Source organism: Charadrius vociferus, unplaced genomic scaffold, assembly GCF_000708025.1.
Source record: "Charadrius vociferus isolate BGI_N301 unplaced genomic scaffold, ASM70802v2 scaffold76, whole genome shotgun sequence".
Taxonomy (NCBI): domain Eukaryota; kingdom Metazoa; phylum Chordata; class Aves; order Charadriiformes; family Charadriidae; genus Charadrius; species Charadrius vociferus.
Window position 1 is genome coordinate 187,038 of NW_009648779.1, and position 15,943 is coordinate 202,980.

The window sequence follows — 15,943 nt, forward strand, 5'->3', positions numbered from 1 at the left end:
TCTACCATGATTTGATTTACCATACTTTACCATGATCTGGTTAGAAAGGAAAATCTGTTACTGTAGAATTAGAATGAAACACAAAATAAATAGACCACTATTTTAAGGATTAAAGCTATTCTTCTCAGTCATCTCCTATCTTTAAACAGCTGTAAGCTTTACTAGAGAACATGGAAACATTCTTGGATACACAAAAGAACTCCTTGGGCAATGAATTTATTAACACGGAGCTAAGGCTCAGATAATACTAATCTTTTTTAAAATACCTTAAAAGAATATAAAAATTATTGTATTTAGAATATTGAAGAGGAAACTTGAAGCCACCCATAACTTTGCTAGTCAACCTCCACAAAACCTGAGAGCAACCAAAAGACTGGAGATAATCTCGTCTCCGAAAAGCTATAGAAGATTTTACTGAATTCCTTTCATCTTGCCTATAAAGACACAGATGAGAAGAAAATATTTGTTCAGAGAGAATATTACTGCCGTATTTTTAAAGTGTGTGTTTTGCAACTGTAAGCCTCTTAGTCAAACCTTACTCATCTCTGCCTGAGTATTGGAAATGTTGAATCTTCATTGAATGACCGTCTTAAACATTGTAAAGATGATGCCTTAAATGATAGGATCTGCTTGATTATACCAGAAATAAATGTGTTTGATCTGAAATGTACCAAATATATGCTTTTTAAGGCTTAATTCCTAAGCATCGCTCATGTCAAAACAGCATTTTGTATAAGCAAATTTGTACGACACATATATGACTTGAGGTACAACTCCTTTGTATTGCAGCATAACACATATTGAATATATTCTACACATTTATTTTTGTTAGTCTTCAGAAAACAGACACATATACACACCAAAATCCGCAATGAACAAAATAGCATCTTTATTATTGTTTTAGACTATAAATGACAATTTCCCTTCCAAGGAAGAAGCATGCTAAATTTCATTTCAACTGGATGAAATAATCTCCCAGATTTCTCTAATTTTTTAAAGTCTTGCTGGTCTCTTGAATTCTGTTTTCTTAACTCTTCCATTAGCTGTGGAAACATTGTCTTTTGCAACTAGATGCTTCAGCAACAGTTTTTGCCTTGCTGTGTGTGAAATAGAAATAATTCTGGAGAACACCAAATCAAACAGATGGTGGAAGCAAAATAATTAATAAATGATACTCTGCAGCTATAATAACATCAGAGTTGGAGCTGATTGAGAAACCTCAACAGAATGATTTTACCTCAGTCAGTTTACGTAACTAAAACTTTATATTGAAACATTTTCAATAAGAATTTCATCCAGGAAAAAAAAAGGTCATTGGATAATCTGGTCCATGATTAATTTTTAAACAGAACAGAAGAAGGGAAAGTGACTTTGCCCTACATCAATAGCCTAGTGGATAAACTCACTTAGCAACTTCAGGCTCTCAGGATCTCAGTCAGAAACAAAAGGAAATGAGATGCTCTGTTACAAGTGAATGCCTGGACTTAGCTGGTTTGTCCCTTCCCAAATACCTTGACCTTATGCTGGTGTAGAATAGGATTTTTAGGCTTCAAAAATTTTCACAAAATAGAAAATCTTTTAAAACCTTCTCTGCTTGAAATTCCCTTGCTAAGATTAATACTTACAACTTGAATTTTAAAGCATGAAAATCTAAGACCGTGGTAAACGTAGGCAAATGTAGGCAACTTTCACATGAAAAATGTTACCAAAAAAATCTTCCTGTAACAATTTGTTAGTGGTCAGTATCTGAACTATGTAGTGTCTGCAATACTTAAGAAATATATGATGGAATAAGTTTTCATAAAGTATTTTGGGTAAGTCATTCACTTGCTTTCCTTGAAGTTTTTCTAGTTTTCTGTAACATAAGCATGTTGACCTCAAACAGCATCTCCTATGATGTCCTCCATTTTTATTATATAGACTGCCAAAAGGATATGGACCTCAGGGCTGAGGCTGAAGAAAGCATTAAATTTCATTCAGAATCACCACAAAATGCTGATGAAAGTCTACTGAGAGCCTGATATTTTTGTTAAGCTTTTCACGCTTATCAAAAGCAAAAAAAAAAAATAATTCCTGACCAACTTTAATCCTGGTATTTGTTAAATAGCAAACAAGATTTACTTCCAAAACATAAAAAAAGAAGTTAAAGAAATCTTAAGTAGTTTTTGTTGTTACTGACTTCACTTTGAAGAAGTCTTTCTAACTAAGTAAGGAAGAGAGGCTTGCCAGGGGCAAGTGTAGAGAAATATTTAAATCAGAAAATGGATTTAGAACAGAAAAATCAGTTTATAATATTTAAATTATAGCAAAAGGAGCAGAAATACCACAGAAAATATCTCTGTAGCACTAACTTGTATTTCAGATAGCATTCAAGTCCTCAAATGGAATTTATGTCCATCATAGATAAACCAAGCCAAATATGAATTCATGATAATTGATGAGGAAATAAAAGCTTTTAAAGTTGATGGACTGATAAAAAATATGCTCAAGTATTTAGCTGACAAGGAGAATTCACTGACTTGAAAGAACTTCTAATAAAAGCAGATCATCTGGTCACTGGTATAAGATCATTTATGATGAGAAGCCAAAGGTACAATGCTGCCAGATATACAGCTCATATCTTCAGATGCATAAAGAGAAGCTATTGCATGTCTGTCACTTTTGAAAGCAAAATAAATTGTCCTGTCCTATTTATTCGTTTTTCTAAAATTCTGAACCAGAAAGCTATGTTATTTTATCTAAAATGTGAATTGCTTCCAATACCAACAGTTTAAGCCTAAACAAGACAGTACAAATCACTTTCAACCATATATTGTTTATGTAATGCACAATTGCTAATTCCTCTGGTTTTTGGTTTTTTTTTTTGCATTTAAAATATTTACTCAGTAGTTAGAACTCCGTAAGGAGTTAATTTGTATCCTAAAGTTCCCTTGACTTCAAGATAGTGTACATATATCAAGAGACTGGAAATTGTTTTATATATTCTTCTAACAATTAATTTATCTCTGGAAATAATGAGCTGACACAGAATTGCTGAGCTCGAGGTAATAATTGAACTTCCTCATTTTTCCCTCAAGCTGTGTCAAGGGTATGTGGTCACCACTTAAAAGTGTAAGCTTTGGTAAATAACAAAAAATATATATATTTATGACTATGAAGGTGTGTCTCTGGAAAATTTCTTTTCTCTAGGTAAAGTCATTCAGGTATTAATTAGAGTAGTTCCCCCAGAGTCCTGCAACAGTAAGTACCTTAGAAGGATGAAAGAAATTAAGAAATTACCTTCTCTGCCTCTCTCCTCACCTCCCTCCCCCAGTTCAGTAAGGCTGCCACTGCTACCTGATGGTTTGGTTACTGGGTGGTATCACAGAAGCAGCAGGAGTCACGAGACCCTGGAAGGTTTCGCCCAGACCTGAAGCAACTTTGGATAACCCTTTGGATGGTATCTATGACATGATAGCACTGCATGAATCTACAATAAATTATGTCAGTACTGTTCATTTGAGGACTCATCATAGCTGATATGATTAGGCATGACAGAATGATCGACCTTTTTAGATATACTGGAATAAGCAAGCTCAGTTCTGCCTCAAGTCTCTCCAGCCCTGAATGCCTCCACATGGGACAACTACGTTTTCTCTTATTGGCTATTTGAGTGCTTTTGCCTTTTTTAATATATCATATATATGTATGGAAACCTGTAATATTGTTTGATTGCTTGCTGAACACCTCTTGCAAAAAGGGGTACCGTCAATTTTACCATCAAGACTGACACATAAAACTGCAACATATCGAGATTTCTCTTTTTATTGCATCACTAATTCTTTAATATATAATAAGAGGTGAGCTGAACTACATTTGAAGAACGATTCATATTAATTATAAACCTATTTATAATCTCTAACATGGGTTCTTTTTCCCCAGCTACCATTTAAGAGGCAGTAGAGACAATCTTCTACGATAAAGATTACAAACCGTGGTATGTAAAAAAAAATCAAAATGTACAAATATTGATGTGCAGATACTTCCAAGATTCTTTATGGATACGTGGCTGAAAAATACTGCTGTCCCCTACATTTCTTGCTTCTATCAATAATAGTACGTACAATGCTTAGTAGTCATTTTCCTTCTTAGATAAAGCTTGCTAGCCTAGTTACTAGGGTGTTAAACTATTAACAAAGATAAAGACAAAAGCACTTGCTTAGAACAAAATCGTGTTTTTAAAAAGTTATCCAAAACCAAAAGCCTACTAAAATATTGAGCTAGGGGCTTGAGTAACAAATAAGCTGAATCCAAGCCGTTTGTTTGCATGCCCAAACTTAATAGAATTGGTATTGCAGCACCCTTGTGAAATGAATTGCATAACTTGAAGAATAAGATATAACTTATTTAAAAAGGACAGAGAAAGCAAAGTGGGAATTGAAGCAGCACTCTATCAAAATAGCGTTAGCTGTTAACTAAGTTACTGTACTGGTTTTGGTTGGGATCGAGTTAATTTTCTTCATAGCAGCTCGTATGCTGCTCTGTTCTGGATTTGGGAGCAAAACAGTGCCAATAGCATATGGATGTCTCAGCTATCGCTGAGCAGCACTTACACAGTGTCAAGGCCTTTTCTGTTTCTCACACTGCCCCACCAGCGAGTAGGCTGGGGGTGCACAAGAGGTTGGGAGGGGACACAGCTGGGACAGCTGATCCCACCTGACCAACAGGACGTCACAGATCATACAACATCGTGCTCAGAGTAAAAAGTGGGGAAAGAAGGAGGAAGGGGGACATTCAGATTTATAGAGTTTGTCTTCCCAAGTAACTTCCCAGGAAAGCCCTGCTTTCCTGGAGATGGCTGAACATGTGCCTGCCAAGGGGAAGCAGTGAATGAATTCCTTATTTTGCTTTGCTTGTGCATGCTTTTTTTTCTCTACTGATTAATATGCCTTTATCTCAACCCACTTTTACCCTTCCGATTTTCTCCCTTATCCCACTGAGGGAAAAGCAAGCGAGCGGCTGTGTGAGGCTGAGCTGACGACTGACATTAACCCACAACAGTTACCCATAACTGACAAACAAATGACCCTTGAAGAGATTATGGATCACTACTCAAATGCATAACTGGGTTTCAGAGAATACTGATACCAACCCTTACAGACATCTACATAAGAAGTAAAAAATGTTGTATCACAGGAACCTTTATTCTCCATGAAACATGCCAGATGTTTCACCCTCCTGATACAATTGGTTTAATCAGAATTTATAGCATATATTTCAGTCTCTTAACTTAGAAATATTTTCACCCATTTAAGATCCATGTAGCCAAATCCATGTAGTTATGATAACAGAATTAAAATTATTTTGTAGCAAGTGCTCTTGTTTTGAATATATTTGCTATGTCCAAGTGGAATAAGACAGAAAAAGGATTTATATATGTTTGGTGCTTAAAAAATAGCATTTTCACAAGCCTAGAAGTAAATTATGAGATAAATAAACTAATTTTATGAATAGAAAAATGTTAATTCCAACTAAAATTATTACATTACATATTTCAAAAATCTTTAATTAAGAACACTAATGATTGTATTGGCTTAGAGGGTTATAAAAAACAGACATTACAAATAATAAAAAGTAGCGTATAGCAAATGAAGACTGGAATTTTATATCAGTGACTACAAATTAAGAACTAGGGAAACAGAAGGACAAAAGATAAAATATCTGACCATTAATTTTGGAAGATGGAAGAAAATATATTCTAATAACGTTAAATGGTAAAACTGTCAACAGCAACACAAAGCACATAGAAGTATGTAATAAACATAGCTCATCAGTATTTGGGAAAAATGTGGTGATAAATGCATTACATAGAAAAAGAATTACCTTCCACTTCAATAATTCCTGAGGACACTGCGTTTCCTTAATTTAGTAGTTTAAAAACTGTGGTTCAGTATTTTTACCCGAGAATTTTAAGAGAGTTTATCAAGGAGTTTTCTGGATCATAGCACAGATTTTCAACATGCCTTAGAACTTTATGAGATACTTATTTAGCATGAGACTAAGCATTAAATTAAAAATAAATGTAAAATAATATACACTGTAAACACTGGTTGAACCCTCTGTTCAGACCACTAGGAATTTTCAAGTGTTACTTTTGGTTAGATTATTGTATTAAATTCGGCAAAACCTCCCATGGCAGGGAGGTTGGAACTCGATGATCTTTAAGGTCCTTTCGAACCCAAACCATTCTATGATTCTATGAAAAAGGCACTGGAAATCTTAGAGGCACTCTCTATCTCCATCACTGTAGCTCTTTACCTTATGAAAGGTTTAAAACCATGTGAAAAGATAAAAATCTGATTTAAATTTCAAAATTTGAAAGTGTAAAAACCAAACCCTTGCATTTAGGATAAGAAAAGAATATTCCAAAATTACACATTGTGTTACATTAGTGGTCTATGAGCAAAAGTTTTCCACGAAAAGGAGGCTCTAACCTGACATGGTTACAATTCTCTAAGAAGAATTTTCAATGGAAAGGCATTTATATGGTCATATTAAGCAACATCTGCCAATAATTAACACAGACAGGCTTAAATAATATCTTTGGCTATTACTTACAGTAGAAGACAGGGGTAACCCCACAGCAGGATCTGTGACTTGACTTTGCAATCATGAGCTTGTAGTGACACAGCTGGCTTTAACTACGATGTCTTACAACTATTGTTGGTGACTGAGGCAGCTGTTGGTCATCCTTGCCAGCAGCCTAAGCTGGCACATACTTGCCTTAACATGAAGCAGCTTTTGTGATACAAAGTTCTTTTCTCCCCACTTTTCTGTCAGACCTTTTAAACTGATTGATTTTTACTCCATTGCACCATTATCCTCTGCGCTCACTGCTGCTCCACATCCAAATCTGTTGACCGCTCTGAAGGTCCTACATCTTCTACTAACTGCTCAGTCTGCTAGCTTTGCTCAGGTAGCAGGAAGATTTCCTGCTTGTGGTACCAGCAATATGATCTGTGAATTCACGTTATCTACATCTTTTATAACTATGTCAAAATAAATACTCTATTCTCATCTCAAAACTACAGATGTATTTATAGTTGGAGGAGAGAAAGAACAGCTTCCCAAAGAATGAAAGTTTGAAACTTACTATTTTGCACAAGCATGTAAAAAGAATGTAAAAAGACCTTTTGTTTTAAAAACATTGGTCTGAGGAAGCTTGATTAAAAGAATGAAATCGAAATATACCTAAATAGCAACAGATCCTAGCTGGTTTGCACTAGGATGAAAGTGGGAATTTGAAAAGCTGAGAGAGAATATTAACAATCTTATTAATTTAAGGGGACTCCATCTCTGATGTTTTGTCATGATTAGCTCTAGCAATATACAAAACCCACTGTGCTGGTACCACAGTATCTCTGAAGATATTCATTCAACAAACACACTGCCATACTGCAACAGTTTTTCTTGCAGAACTATGTTGATTTATACCACTGTATTTAATCATTTTGGATAATAACCATTCAAAGCATCTTAGATAGACAAGGAGAGGTTGAAGTATTCCATGTTTTTTTGACAATTCCTTATTAGCGTCTCTTAAAATGCCTCAACTCGTTTCCCTCATCTTCCCTGAAGTAAAATGCATGTGGCTGCAGCTGTAAAATTTCACTCATTGCCATTTTTGTTGCAGTTAAGTCTTTCACTTAAAACTTGATTATGAGACATTTCTGAGATGCCAATCAGAAAGGCAATATACCAAGAGGATTAACGTACATTATAGCCCTGAAAACAAGAATGAAGGACTACTTTTTTATTATATCATTAGTTGGCTCTATAACCTTTTCTTACATTATCCTACTTCCTTCCTGAGCACTCATATCCTCAGTATTCCGGTATGGTCCATTACGATACCTATCCACAATGTTCTTTCTGAATGCTCTCATTTCTGTTCAGAGGACAGTCTACATGCACATTTTGAAATGGACTAAGGTAGAAATACATTAACAAAAATGCATCATAGAGCCATGTAGTTGAGTACTGTGGCATATATAGCCGCCTTCACTCTTTAAAGTAACTTCAATTGATCTCAGAGGGTTACAGCTAACATCAGGTCAGGCTCTGTACCACCCTTATAATAACAGTAACTGAAATTCCTGTTGAAAATTAAGCAACAGAACTAGCAGCAACCGACCTGCTTTGTGCATGACCATCTTACAAACTCAGATCCAGTATGAAATGTGAGGAGGGAAGAGAACTGGATAAATAAAAGTGTGGAGAAGAACACCATTAAATGTAATATGTACATCACACCATTTTTATAGACATAACAGTTAAAGACAACTGGAATTATAAAAACCTGCATAAATAAAGCTGCAAGAAGTGGACAAACACTAGTTGTGGCCCAGAGATCCTGCGACTGAAAGATCCCAGGCAAGGTACTTCACATCTTCACCTCTAGTTCCTTTCTACTGTGTATTTATCTCATTCATTTTTGATCTTCTTGACATGAACAGCCACATACCGCAGCTTTGTATAACAAACAGTACAGAGATGCTGCAATTTAATCCCACCGCTCTCATTAGGCCTTTTGCTAAGAAGAAAAAACCCACACACTTGAATTCTGTCCAAACTGTCTGCTACCATGGAAATACAAAATCATCTTGGTAGGAAAATGCTACATTGTATCTACTAATATTTCAGCCAAAGTACAGTCTGTAGCATGAGAGATTTTGGCAGAACTTCATCCTGTGACCTGAGAGCTGTTCAGTACATCCTATGAGATAACTGATGGCCTCAGTTCCTGCTCACAGAAAATTCAGAAGAAGCTGAAGAAGTTTGTCACTTTACAGGAAGCACTCGGTATCTTTGCATTGTTAGGTCTTACAGCAATATCTAAGAAACAGCTCTTACTTCCTTCTTATAACAGTAGGCTGCATGTTAAGGACATCCAGTTGTTAATATTGATGACAATAAAACAAAAGCTCGATCCACTTTAAAAAATATCATAGTCTTGGTCTGGTCAAGAATGGAGTATCTTTGGAAAGACTGGAAGAAGTTGTTGAAGTAATTTAATGAGCCATAAAGTAGTGGGAGTTAAACATTTCAATATTTTTAGAAAGGAAGCTTTTCTCATCATTCAGTGGAAAGAGCTTGTGGGTTTTGCATTTGTATTTCAGACTAGACAAACTCAGTTTGTCTACAACATCTAGGATGACCTTTTTTCTTTTCTCCTTTCCATTTAAGAAAATATATTGATTTGTACAACAGCAAAAACAGAACAGACATCTGCTACATATTATTCAAACAATGCAGGACACAGAATTATTGTGTCTGCATACAAAATATTAGAAGCAGATACAAAAAAATTAAAGGTTCAGAGGAGTAGAAAGTAATGGTAACATATCAATTGCAGAAGAATTGTTAAGTAGAAAATAAATTTTCATACACTTTTAACCTATTGTTTTAAAAGAAAGACAGTTTTACTAAGGCATCAAATAGATCATTTAATCTCTTTTTACCCTTAGTTTCACTGGGTAAATAGAGATAAACCTGTACTTGAAACTGTTTATAGGTTTCCCGAGGAAGCACTTGTTCTGTCTTCTTGCACAGTCTTGGATCAAAAAGAAATCTAAATTCTGGCCTTCCCTTTACTATTATTCCTATTTTAATGAGGCTGAACTGAGAACATTTGCAATCTAACTTTTGAAAGCTGCAGGGTTTGTCAAGCTTCCAGTATTTTACAACGTCTGTCCTGGCTGCCAATACAGGCTGATGTAAAAATTTCCTCAAGTGTGCCATGTGTGTTAGTTCACTTATACCTTGAAACAGACAGATGTCAGGGAAAAGCATGAGGGTAGAACTCATCATCTTGCTGACAGCAATGTTAACATTGTTCCAAAAATTCAATATGAGCCTAATTCTGCTCCCATTAAAGTCAGTCAGATTTTGGCTCTTGACTTGAACGGATGTAGAAATAGAGCTTAGGGGAGGCTGTACAAACAGCTGTTGGAGAACAGTGACATTTTAGATTTTGAATACTTGGATGACTATTCATTTTGAAATTAGGTCATTTTCTTTAGGTTCTACTAGATGCTGATAGCAGTTTCTCACACACTGTCTTTCACAGATGACTATGTCACTTATTTGTTGAAACAAAGCTTCTCATTTCCTATCTAGAGTACTTATCATATGCCAGCATTTCACAGTAGAGCCATAACCAGTTCCGTTCTGCCTTCCTCCTAACACTCCCTGAATGTGACAGCAATTCTCAGTCCCCATACTTCTTCCGTCCTTCAGCCACCTTTTATACAAGGCAAACAGGCTTCCTCAGCAGTGTCAGTTCATAATTATGTTCAGAGTTTCTGATACTGTTTCAACCCAGGATTTTTAACCATGGTGAGCAACATCTGTCCAAAGTAATCATGAAGAACCAGGCATTTGAAAGACAGGCTGATCTTCATTACCATATAAATGTAAACAGCTTGATCTATAGCTCCTCGTGGCACATATTTACAGATGTAAAAATATCTTCACCTGGAAGAACATTTAGGTTTTAGGTTTTCCTTTTCTTCCTTTCAGCGGGCAAAGCCATGTTACTCCTATTACTTACCAGGGATCCCCCCCAGGAAACTTTCTTCCCTCAGAGTGAAATAAGATCTATAAATAAGATCACAACACTTAATGCTTCTTCTGTCAACTGTTCCTAAAGGAACTATGAGAAAAGTCTCTTCAACAGGAAAAAGCACTGCCATAACTTTGTATTTAAATATCCTTCTCTCCCGCTCTCTTCAGTTTCACATCAGTGGCCAGCCTAAACCAGTCCTCAGCCTCCTCCTGCCAGATGCATTCTCTGTAGAGGAAAGACTTCACAACCTCCCTGCGTAACAGCTAGTTACTCATAGAGGGAGAAAAGACAGCTTTTGCTGGTCAGATTAGAGGAATTTATAAGTGTCCTCTTTTGCCTGTCTTTGGCAAGGGGAACGTTTGTTTTGTTTCAAGTTTGTTGCACGAAACTGTTTCTGGACTTGTGTCTTCTCCCTCTTCAGCCCACAGTAAATGTATCTCTAGGACACTTTTACATTTTGATGCCTAAATTCTTTATGCCAGGATCTCAGCATGCCCTCTCCCAAGTATTCCCAGTAAGTGCTCATGAGGCTCAGACCAGATCCATAACAGCTAACCTGAAGGTCATTGGAAGAAATCATCTTTGACACCAAAACTAGGAGTCATCCCTAAACTTTGTGAGTTTCCAGAGGAACAAAACTCTCAGATTTCCATTTCACTGAAACTTTACTTTCTTCATTAAAGATGAAGGAGCAGAACAAATATCTTCTATTTTTATTTTCAGTCTATAACAACCATCCTTTTCTTCTCTCTCCTTTGATGATATTGTTGCCCCCATTTACCCACGCAAGTTAGAAAAAACTAATCTCAGGCACTTGCAAGACATCTCCATGAGGAAGTAATACTTTTAAAATGTTTGTCTACAAACACCATTGTGAGGTAGGAAAGTAAGCAACAAAGGATCTAACATGAATTTGTCACCCTTGACATAAGATAGTCATTAAACAAGGAATCAAATTCATTTAGCTTGGGAGTTTACCTTATAGCAACCTCATATTTACTGTTTTTATCTGAGGTTTTATTGCTGATGGTTCAGGTTGTGCAATCTGTAAAAAAAAAAATCTTACACTATGTGCACAGCACTTGCTTAAGTATTGGTTAATTATAAAACAGTAATAGGCAGAGGGTATTGGTTTTCTGAAAATCAGACACAAAACCCATATTGCAGAGAAACTATTACATTATTTATTTTCTGGCTTTTACAAATATTGTATAAGACACACTTTCTCTTTTTTTTTTTAATACATATTTTTAACACTTCATTTTTGCCTTCTATATATTTACAGTCTTTCATAAAGAAATATGCTCTGAAGTTTCTGGCTACCATTTAACTTACCTATGGTGAAGCACTAGAAAGGAAAGTTTCAGAGAGACATATAATAGACTGGGAAATGCTCTCTACTTGCTGCTTTGCAAAATTTGCTCTATCAGCAACATGCATTGCAGTAATTATGCCAAGGTGTCACCCTGAGGCATGACAAAATCATAATATGGAAATGTACATCCATCATAGTTAGTTTGAGTCACTGATAAGACTGAAACTGATAGCACTGACAAATTTGTCGCAATGAGTCATAATGTTATATACTGAAATGGCACCCGAGTTTTCTTCATTGACTTCGTTCAATTTGCTACTTGCTGATATTCCTTTTAGAAATTTCCTTTGTTTTGAGATTTCCAAGATTCTGCTGAAAACTCTGTGCTGATGAACAGCATACAAATCAGAAACCAGAATTATTTATACCATTTCATAGATTGTGTAGTGAATAACATGAAAACAGATGTCCCAATGGAATATTAGAAAGAAAATGGGAAACAAAGTGGGGTGGGGGAATTAAAGATATTAATAGCTACAAAAAGTATAAAAAAATAGATATTCCTGTATATAATGTTCCTTGTATTTTCAGATAGCTACATCTATAACTGCAAACTGGTTCTAAACTACAGGAGGAAATTAACCTAACACAAGATCCATAAAATTGACCTAGTAGTAATATACTACTAGCTCATTAAAAGATGAAGCCTTATACAGCACCATAAATGTATAATGCCTCCCTGTGTAAAATATAAGACATTGTCTTAGACAAATATAAGACATTTCTTATTTCAGGGCCTAAATCCCAGAATGTGGGGAATGGAATAAATTCCATATGCAAAGAAAGATCTGCAGCCTAACCTGCAGGCTTGGAGAGAAAGGCCAAACCATACAGCAATTAATCACAAAGATGTTCAGGATGACTGCATTCCTGAAAGGAAGTGTTCTCAGTACAGAAAGTCAAACAGAAAAATGCATTTGAAAAAAAAAAAACCACACAAAAAAAAAAACAACAAAGAGGGTCTTGGATTGTGACCTGAGTGAAGCAAAGTCAACAAAAGTTGTTGGGTAGATGGCAAACCTGAAAGCTTGTTGGTAAGTCTGGTAAGTCTAACAGAGGGATGATACAAATCATCATTCACACCATACTATAAAATGCCATATATGTCATATGCTAGAAATGTGTATCTTGAAAGTATATTTCAGCACTGATACAATTAAATCTGTGTTACACAAACTGCTCTTACAATGGACAAGACAGAAATTAATCTTGACAGTGCTCCATTTGTATCAATTAGCTACAGGTGCAAAAAAGGGATCCAAAAAAAGGGGCTTCTTCTCGAGCTGAAGTTAGAGGTGCTAAGAAGGGTAAGCAAATGTCTCTCAGATAATATTCAAATGAGTTTGAGTCCCCTGTTAATGTGAGGAAGTCCCAGAATTCCACTGCTATCATGATTTGGAGATCAATAAACTTGTATCTCAAAAGCATGTCACCAAAGCAGAAAACATTTGAGGTGTTTATTTAGCCCCAGCACTACTGAATTGAAAAACAAACAAAAAAACCCCTCAAACAACAAAACCCAACAAATTCATCATCCCCATTTTGACTTAGCTGTCTTCATTATTTTATGGAGTACTTGCTTGAAAACACATAGCAGCCTTTTCTTCATCAGTGTGTTGGTACCTTTCCCCCGCTGCATTCACTTACGCACCTGTGCATAGCTTCAGCAATTATTAAAAAGGCCAGAAAACAAAACCAGACTATCTGTAATCCTGACTTACAAAGCACATTCACCAGCTGTCAACTCATTGACTGGTCACCTTACTCTTTTTACACTTTGATCATTAAACATCTCCCAGTGGCCTCAGGTGCGTGTTCAATCAGAGAGGAGACAGAATTTGCCTTAAAGATAGAAACACTCAGTGTGAAAGAAGAGATTCTCATTATGCTCCAGCAAGTTTTATTGGACAACAGTGAGTGATTTTACTTTACCTAGGTCTAGATATCTGTGCTAAGTCACACAGATCAGCAGAATTTTTTGCATAGGAGTTTCAGAGATTCTCAGCAGATTGAAAAATACTACACTGACACTTCATCCTTGTCTATATCCCTAAGGACGCTAACCATCAAAATAAATGCCATCATATCTATGCTGCTTACATTAAGATTGGAAGAAATCCGAGTCTTTGTAATGTGTTAGGAGTAGCTGCATTTGGTCCAGAAGAACTAGAGAATAAGGATAGAGAAGGTTCACCCCCCGTGGAAATGGGGATGAAAAATCCCTATCAATGCTAGCTTTATTATCTCAGTTGATTAGAAACAGTTACAATCAATTAAATGAATCAAAACAGCAAAAAGAGCTTCAAATTTACACAATTAAAGATAATCTACTCATGTTTTGATATCACTATGGTATCCAACTATCATTTGCTATATGGTTTCTGAGAGATTAAAATGGAGAGTTCTATACCATTACGAACCCAAACAAAACTGCTGTTACAAAGCAGTTACATTTAAAAAAGGGAGAGCAATCAAAGATAATTATGTTCACAATTTGTTCTGATCACTTCTGCTACCCATATATATCCATTTGATTTTCCGCTACACTTCCCCTTTTGTCAAGTGATTTGAAATATATCAGCTGCTCCAATCACATTGTAATCACTTCATTTTACAATGCAACACAGCGTGATGTAATGGAGCCTAAACAATTCTACACTGTGTGGCCGTACAAAGAAGTTCTACAGTATTTTTCAAAAGTGGGGCTGTAAGACTCCCAAAGTATCCATCTATCCCTTTTGTTTGGTTTTTTGTTTTTTTTTTAGTGCCATCCTTCAGAGAACAAACCTCCACAACACCAGGAGGAGAGGACAAGACACTCTTCTCTTACCCCAAGCAGCTGTAATTTCAAAGTGAAATAGTCCTGGTTCTACTGGACTGAATTATTTAGTCATCGGAATCTAAAACAAAGAGGTTCTATAGAGACAGAAAAACATGTGGGTTGAATGACAAACAAAGTATTATTTACTGAATGTATTAAAAATTGTTTTCCAGACACATTTCATCAAAGCAAAGCTCCATTCCTGGGAAAACAGCTATATTCACAATCAAGACAGATGTACAAGTCATGTGAAATAAGACTGCCACTGGACTGAATTATTTAGTTGTTTGCTAGAGACTTGATCAAATCCAGCCTCCATGTAAACAGACAAATTTAAATGGGACACAGTTTGAGGTGTTCTACATGCTGATTGAGTTTGATCCTGTGTGTGCATTGGATCTCTGGAAATGCTAGTGTAAGAATTTAGTTGTAGTGAATGTAAATTGTGTTTTGGATTAAATAGTCCATAAAACTCAATAGCATCATTCAGGAAAAAAAAACAAACCAAACAATAATCAATCATGTATGCATGAAGGGGCTTGAATTTCCAATGTGACCAATTCTTGAAAAGTCTGTCAAAGGTAGACAACTGAACGCAACTGTATTTTCAATAAGACATTTCTTTTCTTGGAAAGGTGAAGTCTTTTTCTCATCATATATCCAGATGTGAACAATTTCCTGCCTATAACATTAACTATCTATTTAAATACACTTTTAGTTTACTGACTACATTCAAATTTGTTCTTCCAGCAGATCACTCTGTATTTTAGAACATACTGCCTTTTCTGTAACACATGTTCACCCAAGTAATAGAATTTATTGTAAAAAACTGGTATAAAAGAAAGGAATGCTTGAGAAGTGTAAATGTATTTAAAGATTCCCTAATGTACACAATTTGTGTTAATATCACATCTAAACATTATGTGAATAGAGTCTCTTCATATTGAGCCATCACATTACCTCTGTTGCAAACGAATTAATGGTTTACTGGTTTAAGCAGCCAACATTTTAATGTTTCTTGCAGATTTTCATTACTTCGTGTTGACAGTTGCAGTTTCTGTACCATATACCACATAATTTTATTTGCTTATGATCAAAGCAATACCTTTTTACTCCTTTTTAACACAGTTTCAGTTTTCAA